The sequence below is a fragment of the Aythya marila genome (genome assembly GCF_965140915.1).
Source record: "Aythya marila genome assembly, chromosome: 20".
Taxonomy (NCBI): Eukaryota; Metazoa; Chordata; class Aves; order Anseriformes; family Anatidae; genus Aythya; species Aythya marila.
The window spans coordinates 3,837,883-3,849,053 of NC_139061.1; the positions used below are offsets into that span (position 1 = coordinate 3,837,883).

The 11,171-nt window shown below is 39.3% G+C and overlaps 1 protein-coding gene across 9 annotated transcripts in view; it reads right to left on the reverse strand.

The window, feature by feature from the left end:
• Nucleotides 1–11,167, reverse strand: part of LOC309885902 (protein spinster homolog 3-like) — a 44,078-nt gene extending 32,911 nt beyond the window's left edge. For 3 of the 9 annotated variants that reach the window (XM_082776309.1, XM_082776303.1, XM_082776308.1), the window contains exons 1-4: nucleotides 10,525–11,167; nucleotides 8,746–8,868; nucleotides 1,773–1,912; nucleotides 59–300 (exon numbers count right to left, since the gene is read on the reverse strand). The gene's annotated coding sequence lies outside the window, so the exon portion shown is untranslated. Of the gene's footprint in view, nucleotides 1–58; nucleotides 404–1,772; nucleotides 1,913–7,111; nucleotides 7,249–8,745; nucleotides 8,869–9,024; nucleotides 9,285–10,524 lie in introns of those variants that run through there. The other 6 variants (XM_082776310.1, XM_082776304.1, XM_082776306.1 and 3 more) reach the window with 6 other exon arrangements.
• Between the last annotated feature and the right edge of the window lie 4 nt (nucleotides 11,168–11,171).

An 11,171-nucleotide genomic window follows, 5' to 3' on the forward strand; every position in this document is an offset into this window, starting at 1 on the left:
AGCAAATAAACTTTACACATTCTATGCTGTAAATTCCACCTTTTTCATTATTACTTACATTTAATCCATATATCCAAACTTCTAGGCATGTAGATCATGCTTTTGTCTGGGGAAGGACACTAGTTCAGAGTCTTCTCCTACAATTTTAAATCAAGAAACAAAATGCAACTTTATGAAAACTTCTTGAGGGATTTATCCAAATAACTCATTTCATAGGGAAGTCTCCTCATTTGTATCCACATAATTCTGCCTCAAAAGTTATAGCAGGAGAAATTATTGTTCCAGCACATGCTCACGGAGCTGTAAAGGAGAAAGACACTCTAATTATTTCCTCCTTCTCAAAATAAAAAATAAAATAAAGATAAATTTAAAAAAATAAATGAAAGGAAAAGGAAAAGAAAAAAGGAAAAAGAGAAAAGGGAAGGGAAAGGGAAAAACCTTTGTGAGTTAGCACATTTTGCATTAACATCAGACAAAGGAGGAAGCAGCACATCACTGGAACAGAGCTTCCTCTTGTAGCTGAGATTTATTCAAACACAGAACAGCTTGTGGAGGTCAAGGGAAGTGAGGCACTATAGTTAACATGCATCAAAGACACTGTCTTGCTAACCAACTTAACTGGTTTTGCCTGTACTTTTTTTTTTTTTTTTGGCTGAAATTGCTTTTACTGGTATACCTGATAACTGGATTTATTGCATTTGAGGGTTGCAGATGCTTCTGTCACAATTATAGCAGAAAATGGCTGTGAAATCTGCATGGATTTGGGAATGAAAAAAACAAACAAACAAACAACTATGGGATTAAATGTCTATTTAACCTATGTTTTGACCTTTCTACCATGTGGTGCTTTTACTCGGGTGGGCAGCCAAGCTCCACTGCTCTCTCATTCCCCCTCTCCTCGAAGACGAAGGGGGAGAAAATGCAACACAGAGAGCTTGAGGTTTGAGATGAGAATGGTTTAATTAAAGGGAAGGGGAATGGGGAGAAAAAGAAACAAAAGAAACAATAAGTCCTACAATAAGCACTATGCAGCAATAGACACAACACAGGAGTGATACCAGTGCTGCTCCAGCTACGAGTGCAGAGCACAGCACTGTGTGGGCTGCTGCAGGGAAAGGTGACTCCATCCCAGAAAGACCCAACACATACCACAGTGAAACATTAATCCCCAGAAGAACCACTGAGTGATCATTGCAGTCTTCACTTTTATACACCAGAGCCCTCTTAATTAAGAAGACAGCATAACAGATAAGGAGCCATTTCTTGTGAGTAATGACACACAGACAAACATTGACAGAACAAAAAATAGAGGCCTTTCCTCGTGAGGTCTCTCTCTTCCTAGGCTTGCTAGCTTCAGACCAAAATAGAGACCTAAAATGTTAAACCTAAGGTTAACTGAAAACTTGCATAAACATAGATTTAAATTAAGAATAATCTAATTTAGTGTTGAGAATGCCTTTATTTCCCAGAAGAGTGTCCTGCACAAAGCAAATTTACTGTCACTTAATGCTTCCAGTAAGGCCAAAGGCAACCTCTATTCACCATTTTGGTAAGGGTAAGTACATGAACTCTATTGCCATGCATTGCCCATCAGCACTGGGAAATTCTGACAAGAGCTGAGAAAACTTCTGTCATTTCCAGGCTCTTACTTATAATAACCCCAGGATGCTGTTGCTTATCACAGCTATTGAAAAAATATTTGGAAGGACTTATAAAATGATCTAGAGAGAAAATAGGGATTAAAATGTATTTATAGGATCCCTGATAGTTACCCTCCTTAGGCAGTGCGCAGCTTCCATTCCAACATGAGAGCAGATGCAGAAAGTGGCCAGACTCACTTATTTCCTGTGCATCTTTTGATTTTAATCAGCTACTGGTAATGAAGTCTGTAAAACCTTGGCCGGTCAAACATCTGCTTTTAATGAAACAAAGAAAAAACAAAACCATAAAAATGGGGCAAAATAGCATTACGTGCGGGCAGAAGTCTATCAGTTATATTTGTAACTTGGCAGCAGAGTAGTTGGGAAGAATTCCTTGCTCTGGTCCATACCTCTAAAGCGAATGGTACCACCAATAGTTAACAGGGAGAAAGAAAACAATAAATACTAAAGCTTTGAAACACTTACATAGCCCTGCTTAGCTTCTGATTTTTGTTAATTAATGCACAAGACATTTTCAGACTTCAGCACTTGGATCTTCAGGCTGTTTTGCATATACTATTCTTTACAAAATTTGCAAGCACACTAGTAAAACCACAATATGAATCATTGTTATTTATTAAATACTCAGCAATGGTAAACATTTGCAAGCAATCACTAACACAAATCTGTTCCTTGGTATCATTTCCAATAAAAACATGCATTATTGCTTACATACTCTTGGCAGTACTTAGGGATGGCCATCTTCTCTGTGTTATGAGAGAAAGAAGTGTAGCCCAGAGGACCCTTTATTCTTATTTAGAAAATAATTATTGTGTCTTTCATTCTTCTGTTTCCCACATACTTAGTGTTTCACTTTGCATGCTTCACTTTTCTTATGTCTACATAAGATTTCATTGTCATTTACTCCATTTTCCCTATGATAAAAGGTCTCTTTTTATTTCTACAGTAAGATGTGACTCTTCTCTGGCATCTTTTGCTATTATAATGCTTTTCTTTATTAATTCATCTCATACAATTGCACTATTCCCAAGCCCATAAAATTCTGAACACCAACATACGCTGCAAGATGCTCAGTAATGTATTCAACCGATACACTGCCTACAGATTGTTGTGATCTTCAGTGGTAAAGGAGCTGTGGAAATAAGTCTAATGTAGAACACAGATAATAGAAAGCCAGGGATGCTTCATAACAAGACATCAGACTAGATCTGAGTCTTATTTAAAATAAGAATTAGAACTTAGTCTTGATTGGAGAAGACTCAGGCCACGGATTCTGATTATGTGGGAGCTACAAAATATTTGGGGGCAAATCAGGGAAGGACAACCAAAGCTAGGGTGCTAGCCTTGGATTTGAATCACTGCTCTGCCGTTTAGTTTCTGATTGTAGACAAGGCATTCAGTATCTCTAGATCTTCCCTCAGTAAGACAATTGCATATTTCTGTTAAAAAACGATTGGTGGACATTGCCAGGGATTCTCGCTTCATGAGAGGGCCTGTGTGTATCTAACACTGACCAATCACAAAGGTCTTTCCAGGTACCCATCCTGAGAGAACTCTTACTTCTGTCACTGCATGAAGGTATTTCATCTTTGTGAAATACAGAATGATGTTCAGGTGGTATCAAGTATAAAAGGCACGTAAGTATCCAACAACCTTCCTTCACACCATCTGACCAGTATTTGTAGCACTGTATTCCACTAGAAGTCTAGACAAATTCGTATTTTACACCTTTCAGTCAAATCATTCAATTCATAACCTCCATCCATCTACCCTCTATACTACTAGTAGTTTTACCTGGTCTGAAGATGGTCTCAAAAGATCTTCCATATAAAATTAAAAGGTGTGGGAACAAAATGGGAGCATTCTTTCTTTTTTTGCCTGGAATCATGGCGATATTTGCACACTTTGTGCACTTTCAGTCCAACATTGTAATACAGACTATCAGGCTACTTGTAACAGGATTTTATTTTCATGGCTCGAGTAGCATCTTCTGTCTCAAACAAGTTCAGGACCAGTGAAGGAACTGCCATCTCTTTGTTCTTATGAGTCAGAAGCTTGGCAAAGTCCCTGCTCTGTACTCAAAGTAGCACTACAGATACTTCTCATTAATAGCCAATATTTAGTCTTCAGTTATGTTCCCTTGTTATGTAACACTGTTGTCTTAAGCTAAAAATAATGCATAGCAGAAAGTAATGCTCACATTAGGTTACAACTCTTATCAATAAGAGCACTGATATCAACTTCATCTGGTATATCCGCTTGAAAAAATACTATGAAAATTTATTATAGTAAATCAGCAAGTTAAATGAAGGTAGGAAGAACCTTTGTTTTGAAGTTTAGAACAATTGCGGGAGTTTATCTAACTATCAGTTGTGGAAGAACTGCAGTCACTCAATTTTCCAATCAGTAAAAAAAAAATATTTTCAGTACCTCACAATAAGGCTTGTGTTGGTGGACAGTATAAATCAGCAGAGTGATTAATCTGTTCAAAAAAGACAAATATAACTCAAGCCACCTGTGTTTTCACTGCCTCCATTACTCCCTCCCCCTTTTTCTCCTCCTCTGAGAAGTTCACAGCCTAGTACTTACGCAAGAACAAACCAGTCATACACAGCAAGAAATTAAGATCAGAAAAATCCAGTGCTGAAGCAAGATCGCAGCAAGAAGTGACCAGAAATCCCTAGGCTGGAGGTACTCCTCCCTTTCGTCCATTCACCTGCTTCCAGCAACAGGCCTAGCTGGTATTTCCTTCCCTGCTTCAAAGCCCAGTTTTACCTGGGCTCCTGTAGAAATTAAATTCGTTGCCAGAGTACCTGTGTACATTATAATTACAGCAGTATAATTTTCCAGTAGACGCAAATGTTGTATTATATGACAATACTACAGCCCATAGATGTCTGTAGTTACACTATCTTAACCCATTTGGCTTCCCATGTGGGACTAATCTTCATGTGTTGTGTAACTGCATTCGCATTAAGGGATTTGCCCCTTGAACTACAGCAGCATAGGCCGTGCTGCTTGTTTCCATGTCCTACCCCTGTGCAGGTTACAATTATATCCATTGCTCAATCAGTCTCTATAGCAATTTGCTATGAAATGCATACCCATCATGCATATGTGCTTTCTTCCCTTTTGTGCACTGTACTATTTTTGTACTAGGAAAGGCACTAGAACACGTCACACGTACAAATATGAGCATATCTCAAAGAACTGCAAGTTGCCGTTCTAGACTATTCCAGGAAAAAAAAAAGAACCTTGCCAAGTACTTTATATACCTCCTAAACAACAGCTGTCAGCCACAGTTTGAAGTAAGTGATGAGCACTTTGCAAAATGTGAGCAAAAATAAATAAAAAAATAAATAAAATTTTACCAGTTTAAAGGGCAAAACAAATTTTAAAGTGTCGTGCTTTGATTTAAACCAAACATGTCTGTCCTTTAAATATATATATATATATATATTTAAAATAAAATGTGAAATCAGGACAGCCAACACTAAAGTGAAATCTAGAATCATTAAGTACAAAATATACATGCAGTCCAGGCTTGCTGCAGAAATTTCAGAGAAAGTCAGAACACCAAACGGGTGGGTGTTGCTAAGTAAATGACTAGAAATAGCTTGTTGAGCGCTGAACCAGCTTTTTATAACAGTGGCTTCATCTGCAGGTGCAGAAAGAAAGTGAATTCTTCATTTCAGTTTATTCAACAAGTTAATTTTGGTGACTAGTTCATTCGGAGTTGAGAACTCGAGAGGGATTTGAAAAAGGAAGACAGCTTGCCATTCCCTTTTCCAAACTATGGGTAGGGTAGAATCAAGCAGTAGGATGATTAGCTCAAACATGCGGAAGGACAAGATCTGCTGGTATTAATATTTCGGAAGTTGGGGGGCTAAAGACAAATTTTCATCTCTCATTAATTCCTTTGCACATTTTAATTGAATCTTAGATCCCATCTAGATGTAACTGAACAGAAATAATCAGTTAAAAAATCGCAGTAACTAATAAATAAAGGATACCAAATAGTACTTAATGACTAAAAGACATAAACAGAAGTGTGAATAGATACACATTGACATAGCTTAAATTAAGGACTACTCCTGTCCTTCCAACTAAAAGTAACATGCTGCAAAGCACAAGGAGTCTGCTTTTGTTCAAGTAAAGAGTTAAGAATTATAAATGTAAAATATGATGAAAATAAATTATGTAAATTAAGATTTCCTACTTGCCATTTTAAATCATTAATCAATTATTTAAATATCTAGTTTCAGACTACAGTAGAAAAAGGAAGCATGAAAACTGTATTTTAACCTCTGGCTTCAAATTTATATCCAAATAACCATTTGCAAATACGTGCCATTGTTTTTTTCAAGTAAGAATACTGATGTTTATTTCCTTCCAGTAACATCCCAGCATTTCAGGAAAGGCAAATCAATTACTATCTGCCTCATATTTCACATCCTTGTGTTTGTTCCAAGGATTGAAAACTGACACAGCAGTGGATCTCATGACTGCTTTCCATCAGGCATATTAAACTGATTGTCAATTAGGTCAAGCTTTGCAGGTGGCAAAGCAAAAATTTCTCAGACTCAGTTCTGTAGAAATATGACTTAGAAAACTGCATTTTCCACTTGAGCTTAACACTTCCCATAACTATTTTGGCACTCAAGGCAGTCATTTCATCATTAATTGCTGCTGCTTTCATCTTCTGTTTGACTCTGAAGTTAACTGTTTCTCGCTAATAGTGAAGGAAGAAATGCAGTGTGCTGCCCAAAAAGCATGTCCATGTTATCTAAAGTGACCACCTCTCAAGTGGGCATTTTGCCCTAGTTCTAACGTTAATGAGCAAGGAAATCCTCCATTTCCCAGCTGAGAGGGCTATCTCTTTAAGTAATAATATAAGCCTATACAAATAAAGTTTAGAACAAGGTCATTCTGGTTTACGCAGGTATTAAACAGAGCCACCCTGCCAAGAGTCTGAGTCAACACCACCATAAGGCTCCGTAAGGATTTCCTGCAGTTCCAGAGACACTTTTACCACGACCATTCCCCTAAAGGTTGATCCAAACCAGGAATCTTATCCAAAAGCCATGTCAAAACGCTTTGTTTAGGTGTCACCCTTCAGTGAACAACTTAGTTTACATCCACAACTTTTCTCCCTGGCTCAAGCAATCATTTTCCACTCTTCATGCCCCTACCAAAACCCTTATCTGTGGTCAGTGACCTAGGTGGAATACTGCTGGGTTTAGGGAATGACAGACAGACACATGGTGAGGTTTGAACATCAAAGCCATTGTGGTTTCATGTATCAGGGAATGGAAGACAGGACTAGCTCCTATTTCTGGCTCCAGTGCAAGCTTGCTCTGGCATCTTGGGCAAGTCATTTTAGCACCACAGACTGCCACCCATGTCCAGTCTAACTACTGGGACAGTTATGGAAGAACGGAGATTCTTACCTCTGTAGGAGATCATCGAGGATTAGTGTAAACCCCGCTGCACTCTGATCTCAGTTGGAGAATCTGAACATTGCTATAATACAAGTAAATATAAACATTTTCATCATGCTGTGCACTGAGGTATGTTCTGAAGAGATGCGCTGTAGCAGCTGCAGTGATTCCTGCACCAGGTTTCTCTCTGTTTGCCATGCTACTGGTTCACTGGTCCATTTTTTCCAGGAAACCCCCCTTCCTCACATGCACACACACTTCCCAGTGAAACATGAGCCCAACAACATTTGAGTAACAGTTAAACTTTTGAACCTGCTCTGTAGGAGTAGCCTTGAACTTACACAAAATACTTCTGGCCAGACTGGAGTGTTCAGCCCCAGGTTTAGTCTCCTACTTTATTTATAGTTCGTACCTAATTGGAAACAAAACGGCTTTTAGTTTTTTGTTACACTCTTATTCAAGACGGCAGGGAGCTATGAATCAAAGACAAAATAACTGAGTTGCTGTCTCCTTTTCCTCAAATTCTCTCTGATAAGCAATTTCTAGAGGATTTAAATTTATGATACACATCCATGGTAGTGGTGGAATGTTACCTTGGCGTATGAAGAGCTAATATGGATTTTACTATTCACATGCAAACTCAGTTGAGGATTGGTCAAAAAGGATCTCCTTATATATCAAGGAGTGCACAGCCAAAACAGTTGTAAAGGGGCGGAATGGTACACCACAGCTCAGCAAACGCGTACTTTTTCCTGGTAACAATTTGGATCCAGAATATAAACCCTGAAAAATATATAACCTTTACTGTTAAGAAAACAACTTGTTTGCTAGATATCGACTGCATGAAACTCAAACTTACAAGCGTTCTAATGGGCACAATATGGTCCCCATTTGCCTAAGAGGATCCTTTTTAAAGCCTAAAACTGATACCTCATGTTGTTACCATTTAAAATGTCTTCTTGCTGATTCCAGCATGTAAAATCCGATGAACATTGCTGAACATGTTACAGGGAGCTATGTCTATCTTACCGTCAGCTTATTGTTTTTGCCAAGAAGCTGAAGTAGAGGAGCAGATGTTGCTAACAGTGTGAATCCAGCCGGAAGACTCTTTACTGAACAGAAACTATCTACCAGTGTAATCTGTGATTTGTGTTGTGTCTGAGGAACTGGGGGAGAAAGTCAAACAAAAGACGTTCAAACAAAGTAAGATGCTGAAGGTGAAACCTTGATCCCTTTTAAGGTGACAAAAAACTCCTAGAATTTCCTATTCTAACTACAAAATGAATGATTATGAATATGCCCTTGCCATGGGAAAAGATTGATGCAGAAAGGACCACAGTGAATGGCTGTAAGATCGGAATAGTCATCATACAAGGAATGGTCACAGGAAAGAGAAATTAATCTAAATTCTTGTTGTCCTTCCATTTAATGCAGAGATGGGAGAGACTGTTGCAGAGAAGCAGCGTGTCAGGGATGGGAAAACAAATTTAAGAAAACAATCTCTCCTATCTTGAGACCTTTTTCTAAAATGTACTGCATGTTTCCTCAGCAAACAATAGGGAGAAGGAGTTTGTGCATAAGGAGTACAGAAGTAGGATATGAACATAAGAGATCACTTCATCTAGCCACTGAATGGCTCTTACCTCTTTACAGATAGCCAGTTGTGATCAAGGACAGGCAACACGAACTGCAAGCCAACAGAGTGCCCATTCTGCTGTGGCATGACAGCTTCATTTCCATGATGGGATTCCATGGAGTCTTTATTGCTGTAAGGAAACACTAAACTAGTTTATGTCATAGGCACACACCTGCCCTGACCAGCAATTGACATGTTCTACATTTTGGAGTTGTGAGGTGATTTGACAGAGCAAGGTTAGGGTACTTTAAGTTGCCAGAGCTTCCTATAAAGAAACACGCATCACTTTTATATTCCAAGGTTGAATCTGCTACCAGAATAAAGGAATCCAGGTCATCCATGCCAGCTTAAATCGTATCTTTTCTCTCCCAGCCCACAATCTTCTATGTTCCTCATAAGGAATTCATACATAAGCCATAGGTATCTTCTCTTTTTAAGTAAGATGACTTCCAGTAAGTGACCTAATGGTGAAATTCAGGATACTTTTCATTATGATATAATAGAAATAGAGTTGTTTTATATAACCTTTCAGTCTGCAATGCTGTAGTTAGGCCCTCTATTAATAGAACTGTCAGAAATGTGTGCTCATGCCTGAATTGATATCAGGTACAGAAAGTTGACTGAATTTAGTGCTGGCTTAACTGACATTGTGAACAAAGCCTACCTTTTATTCCTGAAAGAGGAATACATCCACAGTCGTGTCACTTCCCATCAACATGCCTGGATTCCAATCTGGGTGACTGTCTCTTAGCGTATTAAGTTTATAAAATGAACTTGCACATCATAGCCTTCTATGTTTAAATAGGTAGATTGTTTTGTTTTAAGATTGAATAAGTGTGCCTAACTGAAGCAATACAAAATACAAACACAAAATACATTTGGGAATTAGGGTTAACCGACAAAGCAGAAAGACCTTCACAAAGACTTTCTTTGGCTACGAACACCATTTCAGAGATGAATTTCAGTGACAGTAGCATATGCTGTGGGATGTCTTATTTCATCCTAGTTTAATCATTGAAGAGGACACAGATTTAATCAGAGTTGCCAGAATATCTGGGAATAGTATGCTGATTAATTGTACTAGTACAGTAATGAAACTTGCAGACTATACTAGGACTTCCAAATTGCAGCAGGGAAAATGATTTTAGCATTGCCAACTAAAACCATCTTTTATAGGCTAGCTATCTGCTTTCATAGCAAAGTCAAGTTTGATGTTCACCAACGAACTAAAGTCCTTGTAGCAGAAAAAAAATAAAGAGGTCTGGTTTTGTAATGGATTTGAGCATTTTGATGAACTGCTAGAGGATAAATTCTTTTAGTAAATTCTTGCAATATAGCAAGGAGTTTCCTAATTTCTATCACTGATAATAATTATTCACACAATTAGCCAGCAACTGCATTTCTTTGACAATTAAAATGCAAAATCAGAGAATCCAACAGGATGCTCACAGCCTATGCAGAGGAGCAGCAAAGCCCAAACTTTTTATTTCAATCTCATGCACCAATTTATCGCAGTGCATTTGTTACAGACAACACATGAATATCGAGACAATTTTTATTTCTGACAGTCCTCCTTTGGTCATTTACTTCATTCTTTGGCATAAACTACCCCAGATTTTAGCTTTTCCCCTCAGCAGTTCCTTTCCTCAGACTTGCAGTCACCTCCTGAAGGCTTTTGGTGGAGATCCAAACTCAAGACTACGTTCCCCGAGGAGAAACCAATCCAGGAGACCCCCTTTACCTCACAAGTGCAACAAGGGGTTTTTTTTACTTCAGCATTTTATACCTTTTTTCTCCTTCCCGGGCGCACCTCCAGCGCTGGCAGCCTGCCGGGCGCCGCCGTTCTCCTCAGCGCGCTCCCCCTCACACGAGCGTCCCCATCACACCCACAGCCAAATCCTCCTACATTTTGCAGCAATCCTGCACAGACTGCATTGAGCAACTTTTCCAGCAGCAGCCTCCTCATTACAAAGCCGTTCTTTTTAGCCCCCTGCGAAAAAACCCGTGTGTTTCACTGGATCTGGGAAACGGCAGCAGTGTGAGAAGGAAGCAGGGCTTTGAGCAGGGACAGAATGCTCCGATAGTTTTTATTACACACAGCCCCGAACCTGAGAATAGTCTCGTGCAGTGTGTTAACTGAGGAAAGCGCTGAGGAAACTGAGGAAAGCTCTCGGGGAGCTGCCGCTGCCCTCAGGAGGAGCCCCCCTGCCCTCAGCGAGGCAGCCAAGAAAGCGGCCGGAGAACACCTCTCAAAGCCCCACCAGACGCAAGTCCTCCTCAGCAGGCTCCCTTCTTACCTGCAGGCTAGGGCTTTAAAGAAGGGGAAGAAAAAAAGAAGGAAAAAAAAAAAAAAAAAGAAAGAGAGTGAGATAGAGAAAAGTGACCTTCTCAAGATGGCGGCCGAAGCCAGGCTCGCCCCGCCTCCCCGCCCGC